Source organism: Ceratotherium simum, chromosome 5 (genome assembly GCF_057802395.1).
Source record: "Ceratotherium simum simum isolate JZ-2026a chromosome 5, ASM5780239v1, whole genome shotgun sequence".
NCBI classification, from domain to species: Eukaryota; Metazoa; Chordata; class Mammalia; order Perissodactyla; family Rhinocerotidae; genus Ceratotherium; species Ceratotherium simum.
Window position 1 is genome coordinate 88,183,395 of NC_141904.1, and position 14,296 is coordinate 88,197,690.

A 14,296-nucleotide genomic window follows, 5' to 3' on the forward strand; every position below is an offset into this window, starting at 1 on the left:
CCAGCACGAGGCCCGGCACCCACTGGGCAATTAAAAATTATTGTTGATTTTCTTGTCTCTGTGCTAGCACAGAAAGTAATCAATTTGATTTTTAAAATTTCACCCTATTCTTACAGTTATTTTAACAAATAATAAAAATACCATACAGTTGTATGAATTACAGAAAATAAAGTAATATAAACAAATAATTGTTATCTACCTATAAAGTCTTCTTTAGTCATTTTTTCATATAATTTGGCTTTTTCTTCCAATTTTTCCCTAGGAAAAAAAAAGACAAGTATTAGAAATGGTCTTACAGCTGCCACTCCTGATAAGCCTGCTCCACTCTTGGCCTGACTGCATCCATCTGCCCAAGAGGTCCAGCCCAATGAGGTGACCATAACTAGAGCTGACTACCCTGCCCTAAAGGGACCCTCAGACCCAGCCACAGCTGCTTTGCCAACTAAATGTAAGCCCCATGAGAGCACGGCCTACATTTCTCATTCATGACTGTAGCCCAGTGCCTAAAAAATACCTGGCACATAGTAGGTGCTCAATCAGTATTTGATGAATGAGTAAATGAGTGAATGAAGATTCCAACTTAATTTAAATGCCAAATGCAACTTAAATACCAAAAAGAGAGATGTCTAAACAAAAACATTTTTTATTTGTAACCTTCCAAATGGATCAACGCAAACTCTCTGCATTACTGTTTTTACACAAAGGTCCCTCGTCATCCACTCCTTATTCTCTAAGGGAGCTAAACACCAACTTCCTCTAAGTCTGTTAAAAATATAATGTCTGTTTTATACAGAGCATGAATAATTTACTCACACACATAGCTAATAAAAAACAAACATCAATCCTGGTATTTCAATACAGCAGCCTCTCTGCTCACATTCATTCTGGTGACATTTATTTTTTAGTGGGCAGAGACCAGGTAAGACGGCGGACAATTCTTTATTCTAGAAATACTTAATGATGGTAAAGAGCCCCAAAATGGTCATCTGAGCTTTTGCTGTGAAGGATCACACTTAATCATAAGGGAAAATTTCATTTCTAATGGTGTCCTGAGGCAACCAAGTCCCCTGGTCACATGGCTGTTTGCTCTGGAACAAGTTATTTAACCTCTCGTGTGCCTCAATTCCCAAATCATAATAGATGAAGAAGACACCACTGCCTCTTAGGGTTGTCATGAAGATTAATCAGATAACACATGTAACGCATGCCATCAGTCATGTCATCTTCATCTTTATCATCTATGTCAGAAAGAGTCCTCTTTAATTTCACACATTCATTCAACAAGTTCATGCCTCCTCTGTGCCAAGCACTGTTTTAGGTGCTGAGGACTCAGTGGTGAACAAAGACAAAAGTCCCAGCTCTCATGGGGTTTACATGCTAGAGGGGCAGAATGATAATGAAGAAATCAATGAAAAAGAGGATTTCAGACAGTGAGAAGTGCTCTAAAGGGAAGGAAATCAAAGCAGGTTTCGCCAGTGGAGGCCCTGTCATGCATTCATGGAGTGCTCTGTGGACCAGCTTAGTCATTTCAACTTCTAAGAGGTCAAGTTGCTCTACTTCGGATGGGGCTTAATGTAACAACCTGTGTCATCATGGAATCTTATTGTCTTAGGGAAAATAAAAGTTCAAAACACTTAAAAAACAAAACACACAAAAAAGCAGACATGAGGACACAGTACCTGGGTGGGATGCTAAGTAAGGTGGGGTAGTCAGGGGAAACCTCTTACGATGTTTGAGCTGAGGCCTGCACAGCAAGGAGAAATCGACCCTGGGAGGATCTGGAGGGAGAGAGCAAGTCGAGCAGAGGAAAGCTGAAGTGGGAATGAGCTTGACATGTTCAAGGAGAGAGCAGCATGGCAAAGGGTAGGAGCCAAGGAGAGAGTGGTACAAAGTAAAGACAGAGACAGGCAGGGACAAGAGCTCACGGGAAAGCCCAAGAAGTCTGGAGGCAGTGGGACACAAAGAGGGCAGTTTCAAGATGGCAGGAAGAGTCTACACGTGAATAGAGATCAAGGAAGATGTCAGAGAAATGGCCACTGGATTCAGTAGATGAGGAAGTCATTGGGGACTTGGAAGAACAATTTTCTTCAGTTGAGCAAGGAAGACGGAATTCAGAGGGCAAGAGTAGGAGACACTTATCTGGAACCCACTACATGTCAGACACTACGTATCGCCTTTAATCCCTCAAGGGCTTCATGAGCTGGGTATTAACCACCTCATTTCACAGATAAGGAAAGAGGCTTAATGGATACGTAACTTGCCAAAGGCCGTATATCCTCCTGGAACTGCCTCTGCCTGTTTTGAGCTCAGGAGAGACGCAGAGGTTGCACAGATCACGGACAGTCTTGACAGCTCACAGGTACATGAAACCAAAGTATTACAGAAAAAGTTACCAGATAGAAGAATCACAGTAAAACACCAAGGAAAACTCTGTTATACAGAGCAAATAAGAAAAGATTATGCCCACAGCTAACATCACACTACGTGAAAAGCTGAAAGCTTGTCCTCTAAGATGAGGAACAAGACAAGGATGCTCACTCTTGCCACTTTTATTCAACATGCTATTGGAGGTCCTAGCCAGAGCAATTAGGCAAAAAAAAAAATAAAAGGCATCCAAATTGGAAAAGAAGAAGTAAAACTGTCTCCACTTGCAGATGACATGATATCATATATAAAAACCCCAAAGACTCCACCAAGAAACTCTTAGAACTAACAAATTCAGTAAAATTGCAGGACACAAAAATCTGTTAGGTTTCTATACACCAATAATGAACTATCAGAACAGACACACAGATCAATGGAACAGAATTGAGAGCCCAGAAAATAAACCCACACATCTATGGACAGCTAATTTTCAACAAGGGAGCCAAGAACATACAATGGAGAAAGGAAAGTCTCTTCAGTAAACGGTGTTGGGAAAACTGGACGGCCACATGAAAAAGAATGAAAGTAGACCATTATCTTACACCATTACCATACACAAAAATTAACTCAAAATGGATTAAAGACTTGAATGTAAGACCTGAAACCATAAAACTTCTAGAAGAAAACATAGGCAGTAAGCTTTTAGACATTGGTCTTAGCAGAATATTTTCAAGTACCATGTCAGACCAGGCAAGGGAAACAATAGAAAAAAGAAACAAATGGGACTACATCAAACTAAAAATCTTCTGCACAGCAAAAGAAACCATCAACAAAAACAAAAAGACAACCTAACAATTGGGAGAAGATATTTGCAAACCATATATCTGATAAGAGGTTAACATCCAAAATATATAAAGAACTCATGCATCTCAACAACAAATAAGCTAACAACCCAATTAAAAAATGGGCAAAAGATCTGAAGATTTTTCCAAAGAAGACATACACATGGCCAACAGACACATGAAAATATGTTCAACATCACTAATTATTAGGGAAATGCAAATCAAAACTACAATGAGATATCACCTCATGCCCGTCAGAATGGCTGTAATTAACAAGACAGGAAACAAGTGTTGAAGAGGATGTGGAGAGAAGGGAACTCTCATACACTGCTGGTGGGAGTGCAAACTGGTGCAGCCACTATGGAAAACAGTATGGAGATTCCTCAAAAAATTAAGAATAGAAGCACCATACGATCCAGCTATTCCACTGCTGGGTATTTATCCAAAGAACTTGAAAACACAAATGTGTAAAGAAATATGCACCCCTATGTTCACTGTGGTGTTATTTACAATAGTCAAGACTTGGAAGCAACCTAGGTGCCCATGAAGAGATGAATGGATAAAGAAGATGTAGTATATATGGAATACTACTCAGTCATAAACAAAAAAGATGAAATCTTGCCATTTGCAACAACATGGATGGACCTCGAGGGCACTATGCTAAGTGAAATAAGTCAGAGGGAGAAAATCAAATACCACATGATCTCACTCATAAATAGAAAATAAAAACAACAACAAACACATAGAGACAGAGACTGGATTGGTGGTTACCAGAGGGGAAGGGGGGAGGGAGGAGGGCGAAAGGGGTGATTAGGGACATGCGTGTGGTGACGGATGGTAATTAGTCTTTGGGTGGTGAACATGATGTAATCTACACAGAAATCAAAATATGACGTACACCTGAAATTTATATAATGTTATAAACCAATGTTACCTCAATAAAAAATAATAATGATGAACTATCAGAAAGAGAAATTAAGAAAATAATCCCGTTTAAAATTGCATCAAAAAATAAAATATCTAGCAATAAATTTAACAAAGGAGGTGAAAGACCATACAGTGAAAACTATAAGACACTGATGAAAGAAACTGCAGACACAAATAAATAGAAAGATATTTTGTGCTCACAGATTGGAAGAATTAATATTGCTAAACTGTCCATACTACCTAAAGCAATCTAAAGACTCAATGCAATCCCTGCTAAAATTCTAATGGCATTTTTCACAGAAATAAAACAAACAATCCTAAAATTTGTATGAAACCACAAAAGACTCTGAAATAGCCCAAGCAATCTTGAGAAAGAAGAATAAAGCTGGAGGCATCACACTCCCTGATTTCAAACTATATTACAAAGCTATAGTAATCAAAACAGTAGGGTATTGGCATAAAAACAGACACAGATCAGTGAAAGAGACTAGAGAGCCCAGAAATAAACCCATGCATATACGGTCAATTAGTTTATGACAAAGGAGCCAAGAATATACAATGGGGAAAGAACAGTCTCTTCAAAAAATAGTGCTGGGAAAACTAGACAGCCACATGCAAAAGAATGAAACTGGACCACTGACACCACACACAAAAACTAACTCAAAATCAACTAAAGACTTGAAAATAAGACCTGAAACCGTAAAACTCCTAGAAGAAAACCTACATGGTAAGCTCCCTGACATTGGTCTTAGTGATTTTTTGGATTTGATACTAAAAGCAAAGACAGAAAAAGCAAATTAAACAAGTGGGACTACATAGCATAGCATAGGAAAGCATAGCAAAGGAAAACATCAACAAAATGAAAAGGCAACCTCCTGAATGGGAGAAAATATTTGCAAATCATGTATCTGCTAAGAGGTTAATATCCAAAATATATAAAAAACTCATACAACTTCATAGCAAAAAAACAAACAATTCGATTAAAAAATGGGCAGAGGATCTGAACAGACATTTTTCCAAAGACATACAGATGGCTAACAGGTACATGGAAAGGTGCTCAACATCATTGATCATTAAGGAAATGCACATCAAAACCACAATGAGAGATCACCTCACACCTGTTAGAATGGCTGTTATCAAAAAGACAAAAAATAACAAATGTTGGTGAGGATGTGGAGAAAAGGGAACCTTTGTACACTGTTGGTAGGAATGTAAATTGGTGCAGCCACAATGGAAAACAGTATGGAGGTTCCTCAAAATATTAAAAATAGAACCACCATATGATCCAGCAACTCCACTTCTGGGTATTTATCCAAAGGAAATGAAATCACTAACTCGAAAAGATATATGCATTCCTACGTTCACTGCAGCATTATTTACAATAGCCAAGATACGAAAACAACCTAAGTGTCCAGTGATGGATGAAAAAACTGTGGTGTGTACAGACACACACACCCACACAAGAATACTATTCAGCCATAAAAAAAAAATGAAATCTTGTTTTTTTTTTTGTGAGGAAGATCAGCCCTGAGCTGACATCCATGCCAATCTTACTCTTTTTGCTGAGGAAGACTGGCCCTGAGCTAACACCTATCGCCAATCCTCCTTCTTTCTTTTTCCCTTTTTCTCCCCAAAGCCCCAGTAGATAGTTGTATGTCATAGTTGCACATCCTTCTAGTTGCTATATGTAGGACGCCACCTCATCATGGCCAGACAAGCAGTGCATCGGTGCGCTCCTGGGATCCAAAACTGGGCCGCCAGTAGCACAGCGCGCACACTTAACCACTAAGCCACGGGGCCGGCCCCAAATCTTGCTTTTTACGACAACATGGATAGACTTCGAGGGCGTCATGCTAAGTGAAATAAGTCAGACAGAGCAAGACAAATACTGCATGATCTCACTTATATGTGCAATCTAGAAAAACAAATAACCAAAAAAATCCCAAGTTCATAGATAAATAAAACAAATTGGTGGTTGTCAGAGGTGGGGGGGTGGGGTGAAACAGGTGAAGGGAATTAAAGGGTCCCAACTTCCAGTTATAAAATAAATAAGCCATGAGGATGTAATGTACAACATGGTGACTATGGTTAATACTACTATATTGTATATTTGAAAGTTGCTAAAAAATCTTAAACGTTATCGTTACAAGAAAAAAAAATTTCATAACTGTATGGTAATGGGTGCTAACTAGACTTACTGTGGTGATCATTCTGCAATACATACAAATATCGAATCATCATATTGTACACCTGGAACTAATGTTATATGTCAATTATATCTCAAGGAAAAACATATATAATTAAAAAAAAGATTATGTTACCTTTCAAAAAAATTAAAATTCTGAGACTATGTCCAGTAGTGAGAAAGATGTCTCAAAATGAACATATCTTTAAGTAAAGTCTCATGTCTGCTGGGGACATGTCAAACGCTAAGAAAAACAATCCCCCAAATGGGCTAACATTCTGTCTTTTATTTTCAGACCCAAAAGAGCTGAGTAGCCTCGGCAACCACTCTTTGCCACCGCAGTTTTATCGTGCAGTGGATCCACAAGCACACGTGGCAGTCAGGACAGACATTAAGACTTGGGATTCTGAGTCCAGGGTGATACTGCAAATAAGGGAGGAGCTCTTCTTTACAGCATGCCAGCTAACAAACGGAATGAAAAAATAATAAAGACTAAACGACAGAATTAGAAAAATCATCATTAAAATCGCCGATGTAATAACTGATGAGCGGCAAGACTCATCAGTGACGACAAAACGCTGCATGGAAATGTGTTGGTGAATGGGATATTCACACAGTCTCATAGTTTCCCTCCTCAGATTACTATTAATTACAAATGGGGAAGAGCACCTTACAGTGGAAAAGTCTAGCAGACCGACCTTAACCCCAAGGGATCAAACTTATCATCACCAATAATGACTCGAACTGACATTATGAACCTCCTGATGAGATTCAACGGGAAGGACACATCATCACCTATGTATTCTCACCAAAACCAATTAATGTGACTCTAATCAGACTGTGGAACACTGTAGAAACAACCAGCCTGGACTCTTCAGAAACATCAATGGCGTAACAGAGAACAAAAAGGTAAAGGAATTGTTCTAGATTAAAAGAAACTAAAGAGATATGACAACTAAGTGCAACGTATAATCTTTGATTGAATTCTGGATTAAATTTTAAAAAACAACTATAAAAGATATAATTGTACTAGGATAACTGATGAAATCTGAATATGGAGCATGTAATAGATAATACCATTTTATCAGTGTTAAATTTGTTGAGTACGACAGCAGTAGTGTGGTTATGTAGGAGAATGTCTTTGCTCTTAGAAGATTTATAAGTCAAGTATCACGTTTTACAAGTATCACATTTAACAAAGTTTCTCTATGAGAGAGAGAGAGAGAGAAGGAACGCAAAAGTGGAAAAATAACTGGTGGACTTCAGTGAAGAGTATTACGATGTTCTTTGTATTCTTTCAATTATTCTGTTGATTTGAAGTTTTTCATTTTAAAAAGTTGGAGAAAAAATTTGGTTTCTAAATGCTAATGTTGGGCCGGCCCCGTGGCTTAGCGGTTAAGTGCGTGCGCTGTGCTGCTGGCGGTCCGGGTTCGGATCCCGGGCGTGCACCGACGCACCGCTTCTCCGGCCATGCTGAGGCCGTGTCCCACATACAGCAACTAGAAGAATGTGCAACTATGACATACAACTATCTACTGGGGCTTTGGGGAAAAAAAAAAGGAGGAGGATTGGCAATAGATGTTAGCTCAGAGCCGGTCTTCCTCAGCAAAAAAAAAAAAAGAAGAGGATTAGCATGGATGTTAGCTCAGGGCTGATCTTCCTCACAAAAAAAAATAATAATAAATAAATAAATAAATAAATAAATAAATGCTAATGTCACACCACCTAGCCCAGAACCACACTGCCTACCATGGGGACACAAACACTTGTTGAGTTTTAACTCCTAACAGGGGCTCAAAGTGGGACTCTGTTTCATATTTTAAACTGAGGCTATGTCTTCTCTTCTCATAAGACTACAAATACATCTGCCAATTATACTATTTTTAGAGTCTATTTTATATTTATAGAGTATTTGGCTAGAAGGATGATAAAAATGAAAATTGTAAATCAAAAAGAGTAAAAGTTGAACTTTCATTTCTTTGCTTGGGTAGCCTCAGCAGTAACTACATTTATCAGAGCTCAACTTCACCTTGATTTGTCTAAAGTCTTCTGTTCCTCAGTCTTCTGCTCAGCATCCTTCTCAGCTCGCCTGGAAACTCCTGCATTCTGTTTGCTCCAGATACTTGGTTTCTGCAGAATAATTTAAAAAGACAAAACCGAACCACAAAGTAATTGCAAAAAATCTCTACTTGTACATCAAAAGAAAAAAAGGTAAGAGAGAGATCATTAGATCTTATGAATCCATGGAGATAACTACATCTTCTGACAGCTGACCTATGTCCTGCAAATAGACTGCACATGGCAAAGCCAGAGCTGAAAAAAAGCCCAAAATCATATAAAGAATTTCTTTACACAATTGCATAGGGTTCCTTCCCAACTTTTATCTCCTGAATGATTAAACCTAATTCAAGACTCTAATGAAAATGTATGTATTACAGAGAATTCATAATACAAATAGTAGATACTATTACCTACAAAATTGGAAAACCATTTACAAGCCTTAAAGACCCTGATATTTTCTGCTATATTTCTATATTATCTAATTGCTTATCTCTGGATTTATAATACCTACCTACCTAGATAATCTTCCATGGGAATGCAAACAAACCACTTATTAAGAGCATGTACTTTTCCAAAAGAAGTGCTAAAGATTTAGAGCCTTATAATGTGCTTTTAAATAATCTTACCAATTTCTATTTTAATATTTAAAGCACTTCATGCAGATGTTCAAATATAAGACAGGGATTTTTCCTTAACATTTATCTGTAGCAGACACCATGGTCACTTTCAAAAAACCTAAGTTTGGTATAATTCCTCCATGTTTGGAACCAATGGAGATAATCAGATCTTACTTTTACCTTATTAGTTGTTTTTGGTTTTCTCAAAGCTCCAGAATCTTTTAGAAGTTTTTCTTGTTTGAATTCTTCTTGTTTTTGGAAGAGTTCGGTCTTAAGGTCTACCAACTAGAATAAAACCAATAAACAAAACATTTATTTGATTCTAATGACTGACTGGATTTCTGTTATTGTGATTCTCAAAGCAAGATTTCAAGTTCCTACAAATGGACATAAATGGATACAAAACTCAATGTTTAAGCGCAGAATCCAGTACAAAATAAAACCAAGTCATATTTCATCCCAGGTCTGTTGGAAATGTATTTCTACTCCAACTTTCAACACTCAGAGGCTTTCCTGGGCAAGGGGAGAGTGATGAAGTGAAGTAAATGAAGCCTGCATCTTTTAGATTCAGATCCAGCTAACATTATTAAACACCTTCTCTCTGACTCGCACTGTACTTGGCTTTTTCATATGGTATAATCTCATTTAATCCTCACAACAATTTATTATTTCTACAGGGAAATGTCTCTGTTTAGCAGCTATCTGAGTACCCAGTATGTGCCTGGCACTTAACACTGAAGAGCAGGATACAAACATGAATCAGATCTACTCCTGCCTCAAGAGGAGCCTACAATCTGATAAGAAAGGTAACTTACAACACCAGTGAGATGTAATAAGTGACTTTAAGAGTGGAAGAAAGTAGCACAAAAGTTCAGATAAGGGAGCATTTCCTTCCGTCCAGAGTGATCAGAAGCAGCTTTGAGCTCAAGCTTAAAAGACAGGCCGATTTCCACAGCCAGAAATAAAATGGACTGAGTGAATGATAAGGGCAGCTCCAGGTTTGTTTCTGTATGTTTCAGAAACTATAAGTTTAGCTAAATCACAGGATTCAAGAACAGGAAAGGGGGCCGGCCCCGTGGCTTGGTGGTTAAGTGAGCGCGCTCCACTGCTGGCGACCCGGGTTCGGATCCCGGGCTCGCACCGACGCGCTGCTTCTCTGGCCATGCTGAGGCCGCGTCCCACATACAGCAACTAGAAGGATGTGCAGCTATGACACACAACTATCTACTGGGGCTTTGGGGGGAAAAAAATAAATAAATAAAATCTTTAAAAAAAAAAAAAAGAACAGGAAAGGCCAGGGCAAAGGGAACAGGGCAGTCGAGTGAAAACTTGTGCCCAGCCCTCAGCTGCATCAGTCATCACTGTCGACTCTGCAAAAAGAGGATGTAATGACAGTTTCCTTTTTAAGGATCCAAGTACAGCTGCTTATACACATGACCATTTGTAAATCATTTACTTATAAAGCCCAGCATCACAGACTTTTAAGGAAACCAAAATGACTGAGTTAAATGATTTCTATTTCAAAAGAAATCAATTTAAAGTAGCCTTGGCAGGGATTTTAACAATGCAAAGGGCCGTTCATCCTGGGACCTAATGGTCTATCTCTTGCAGCTTTTAGGATTCTCTCTTTAATTCTGGACATTTTAACTATGATGTGTCTTGGTGTGGGCCTCTTTGGGTTTATATTTTCGGTGCTCTCTCTGCTTCCTGTACCTGGACGTCTATTTCCTTCCCTAGGTTAGGGAAGTTTTCAGCTATTATTTCTTCAAATAGATTCTCTGCCCTTTTGTCTCTCTCATCTCCTTCTGGGACACCTATAACACGGATGTTAGTGCACTCGATGTTGTCCCAGAGGTCCCTTAGACTGTCCTCACTCTTTTTAATTCTTCTTTATCTGTTCAGCCTGGGTGATTTCCTCTAGTCTTTCGTCCAGCTCACTGATCCATTCTTCTGTATCCTCTACTCTGCTTTTGAGTCCCCCTTGTGAATTTTTCATTTCCAGTATTGTATTCTTCATTTCTGATTGGCTCTTTTTTGTATCTTCCATTTCTTTGTTGACATTCCCACTGAGTTCATCCATTCTTCTCCCAAGGTCAGTGAGCATCCTTATGACTCTTCGTTTGAACTCTGTCAGGTAGATTGCTCATTTCTGTTTCATTTTAGTTCCTCTTCTGGGGTTTTGTCCTATTCCCATACTTGGAACATATTCCTTTGTCTCCTCATTTTGCCTCTTTCTCTCTGCTTGTATCTGTGTATTATGTACGTCAGCTATGTTTCCTGATCTTACAGAGATAACTTTATGTAAGTGATGCCTTATGAGGCCCAGCGGTGTGCTTCCCTCTTGTCACAGTTCCAGTTGTTCCAGGAGTGACCCCTGTGGGCTACGTGTGTCCTTCTGTTGTGGCAGGGTTGCTCTTGCTGTAGGTGCCCAGGGAGGCTGAGCTGTCCCCCTGGCTGGCTGGTGGTAATGCTCTGCTGTGTGTGGTTGTTGTGGACCCTTCAGGCTCTTTATCGGGTGTGGGGAGCCCCAGCACAGTTGGCTACAAGGTCATTCCTGTTGCACATTCCTGTTGCAGTTTTTCTGTTAAGTGAGCAGGCCCCCAGCGTGGCTGGTGTTAGGTTCAGGGGCTTACAATTGCTGTAGGTCTCTGGTCTATAAAGCTCTTGTTAGCTCTCTGAGGATAGCAGCTGGGTGGGGCTGGCCCCAGGGACAGGAGCACCCAATTGTTTCAGGCTTTGGAAGGTGGGGTGGATCCCCTATGTGGCTGTTTGAGAAGCACAAATCTGCTGCAACTGACAAGCCCCACCGCCCACAGGTCCACACACACCATCAACACAGTCCTGCCCCATGCGTGCACCCCAACCCCCTGAAGCAGACCCAGTCACCCCACAGCTGAGGCCCCACACACTCCACCAATGCCTCACACACTCCACCTGCTCCTTGCACACACCCTGCCCCACAGGGGTGGACCCACTCACCAGGCTGCAGAAAATCCAGGCACCCAGCCTATGCAGCCCCACAAGCTGCCCGAGGGCTTGTTGGGTGGGGCCAGTCACTAGAGTGGGCTGCTTTCTTTGGCTGAGCTGGATTAAATTGGTGATCTAGTGGGTGGGCTAGCTAGACCCTGGGCTAGCAGGCCACACGGAGAACTCCAATCATCTGCCAGCATCTGTGTCAGCAAGCCCACACCAGATCACAACAATGGCTGCCGCCAATGTCCCAGTCCCTGGGGAGGTCTCACCACTCACTGAGATGCAGCCAGCACGTATCAGGTGACTCTCTTTTCACCAAAGGACTGTGCACCTTCCTTTCTGGTGATTTTAGGTTGCTTTCCAAAACAAGTGTATTTATGCGTGGGCCATTTAAGAGGCGGCTTTAATTTCTTTATGTCCCAGCTTTTCTGGGGGTATTCCCCATTGTCGTTAGTAGCCAGCAAGGCCAGATATTATGACCCTCATCTCATAATTGTTGTGCTGGGTCCAAAAAATGCCTATAGCAACAACACTCCCGGCTCAGGTCCCCCACTCCTCCAGGGAAGGCTGCATACCTCTGAATTGCTCCCGGCCGGCTGTGAGGCATTGCAGCTTGTGAAGCATTTTTTTCTCTCCAGAAGGGAATTTCTGCCTCTCCCACCTCAGTCAGGATTGTCATTTGTTGCAGGGGTTCCTCTTATCCAGTTTTCAGTTCTCTCTCAGAGGTAACTGTTCCAAGATTAGCTCTAAGTCTGCTATGTCCACGGGAGGAGGTAAGTTCAGAGTCCGCCTACGCAGCCATCTTCTAGAGTCCCCCAGGACCTGATGTTCTAAAATTTTAAAGACAAATTAAAAACTTTCACCTTTTGAGCTTTCTTTACCACATCAATTTTCTAGCCACACATTTTCTTATTCTACGACTACTTTTGAATTTTAAAAGAAAGATGCTCAGAAAATTGTCAATTCCCAGAAGGCATTTCTATTACGATTATTGCTAATTTTAGTCTGTTGGGATAGGATAACTTCAACATTGATAGCTTCTTCGTTCTTAATCCTCGAGCATAACAACTAGTACCAATTTTCAGTATCAGAGAGAAAAGAGGCTCAGATATCGGGACACACAGATGTTTTCCTTGGCATCCTAACACTCTGCAGTAAATTCAAGATTAAATCCAAGGTTAGGCAACGTGCCCTGGTGTAATGGAAAAGGCAACAGCTTTGGAGTAAACCAGAGGGACCGAGCCACTTCTATCACTAAGAATTCTGTAAGTAGGTTGGGACAGCCACCTCCCCTTCCTGAGCCTCAGTGTCATCGTCTGTGAAACGAGGGTATCACTAGCACCCACCTCCTAAAGCAGCGGGGGGGGGGATTCCACGCGACAGCGCGTGTAAAGTGCTGGCACAAGTAGGTGCTCAGAACAGGCTTTCTCCCCAGAAGCAGCTACCTTAACACAGCCCCCTGCGCCCTGCTGGACCTTCAGCTCCCGGGCGGGGCACCCTACGGGAGCATTAACAACTTTTAGCTCCCGGGGGGCCGCTGGGCACCCTCCGGTCCTGGGGAATGTCACGCTCCCGTGCTCTGGGAAGACCCTGCTGGCCCCCGGGCCGGAGGAGGACCCAGGAAGGGGAAGGCGCGCACAGCAGGGCTGGCAAGGGCGCCCGGCCCGGCCGTCGATGGGCGGCAGACCCTAACCGGGAAGACGCCGGGTTCAGCCCCTGTCTGAGCGGGAAGCCCGGTCTGAGCCCGCGTCCGAGGGGAGAGGCCCAGTTCAGGGCCTGTAAGGAAGGAAGTCGGCCCGGGGCCCCGTCGGAGGAGAAAAGCCAGGTCCGGGCTCCTGTTCGAGGGAGGCCCGGCCTGGGTCCCCAGGTGAAGAGACAAGCCAGGTCGAGCTCTTGTGTGGTGCAGGCGGGGAGACCGCGGGGCCCGGAGCATCATCTACACCCGCACTCACCGAGGAGGCCGTGACGTCCAGGGGCTTTTTCCTCCGGTCCATGCTCGCGCCAGAGCGGCCCGGCCCAAAGCCAATCTTCCGCGGACCCCCCAGGCCTCCTGCGCCTGCCTGCGGCGCAACCGGAAGTGTCCCTTACGACAGCGGCGCTGGGGCGGAGCGCTGGCGCCATCTTGAGAAGGTCACGATGCGGCGCGTACTGCGTCCACCACCATTTTGAGAAGGTCATAGACGCCCAGGGTTGAACCTACCTGCCCAGGCCCTCTGGAAAGGGCGAAAGAGGAAAATGGCGGGTGGCGGCGCCATATTGAGAAGGTCGGAATATGACTTGCAGAGCAGTGGACGCCATCTTGAGTGGGGCAGATGGTGTGGGCAATG

General features: G+C 42.2%; 1 pseudogene across 1 annotated transcript in view; it reads right to left on the reverse strand.

The window, feature by feature from the left end:
* The window catches only part of LOC101393518 (coiled-coil domain-containing protein 174-like), a 31,691-nt pseudogene extending 17,650 nt beyond the window's left edge, over positions 1-14,041 (reverse strand). Inside the window, exons 1-4 of the transcript XR_015552322.1 lie at positions 13,922-14,041; positions 9,177-9,281; positions 8,348-8,448; positions 201-258 (exon numbers count right to left, since the gene is read on the reverse strand). The product of XR_015552322.1 is annotated as a coiled-coil domain-containing protein 174-like (transcript). The remainder of the gene's footprint in view (positions 1-200; positions 259-8,347; positions 8,449-9,176; positions 9,282-13,921) is intronic.
* Positions 14,042-14,296: the final 255 nt, after the last annotated feature.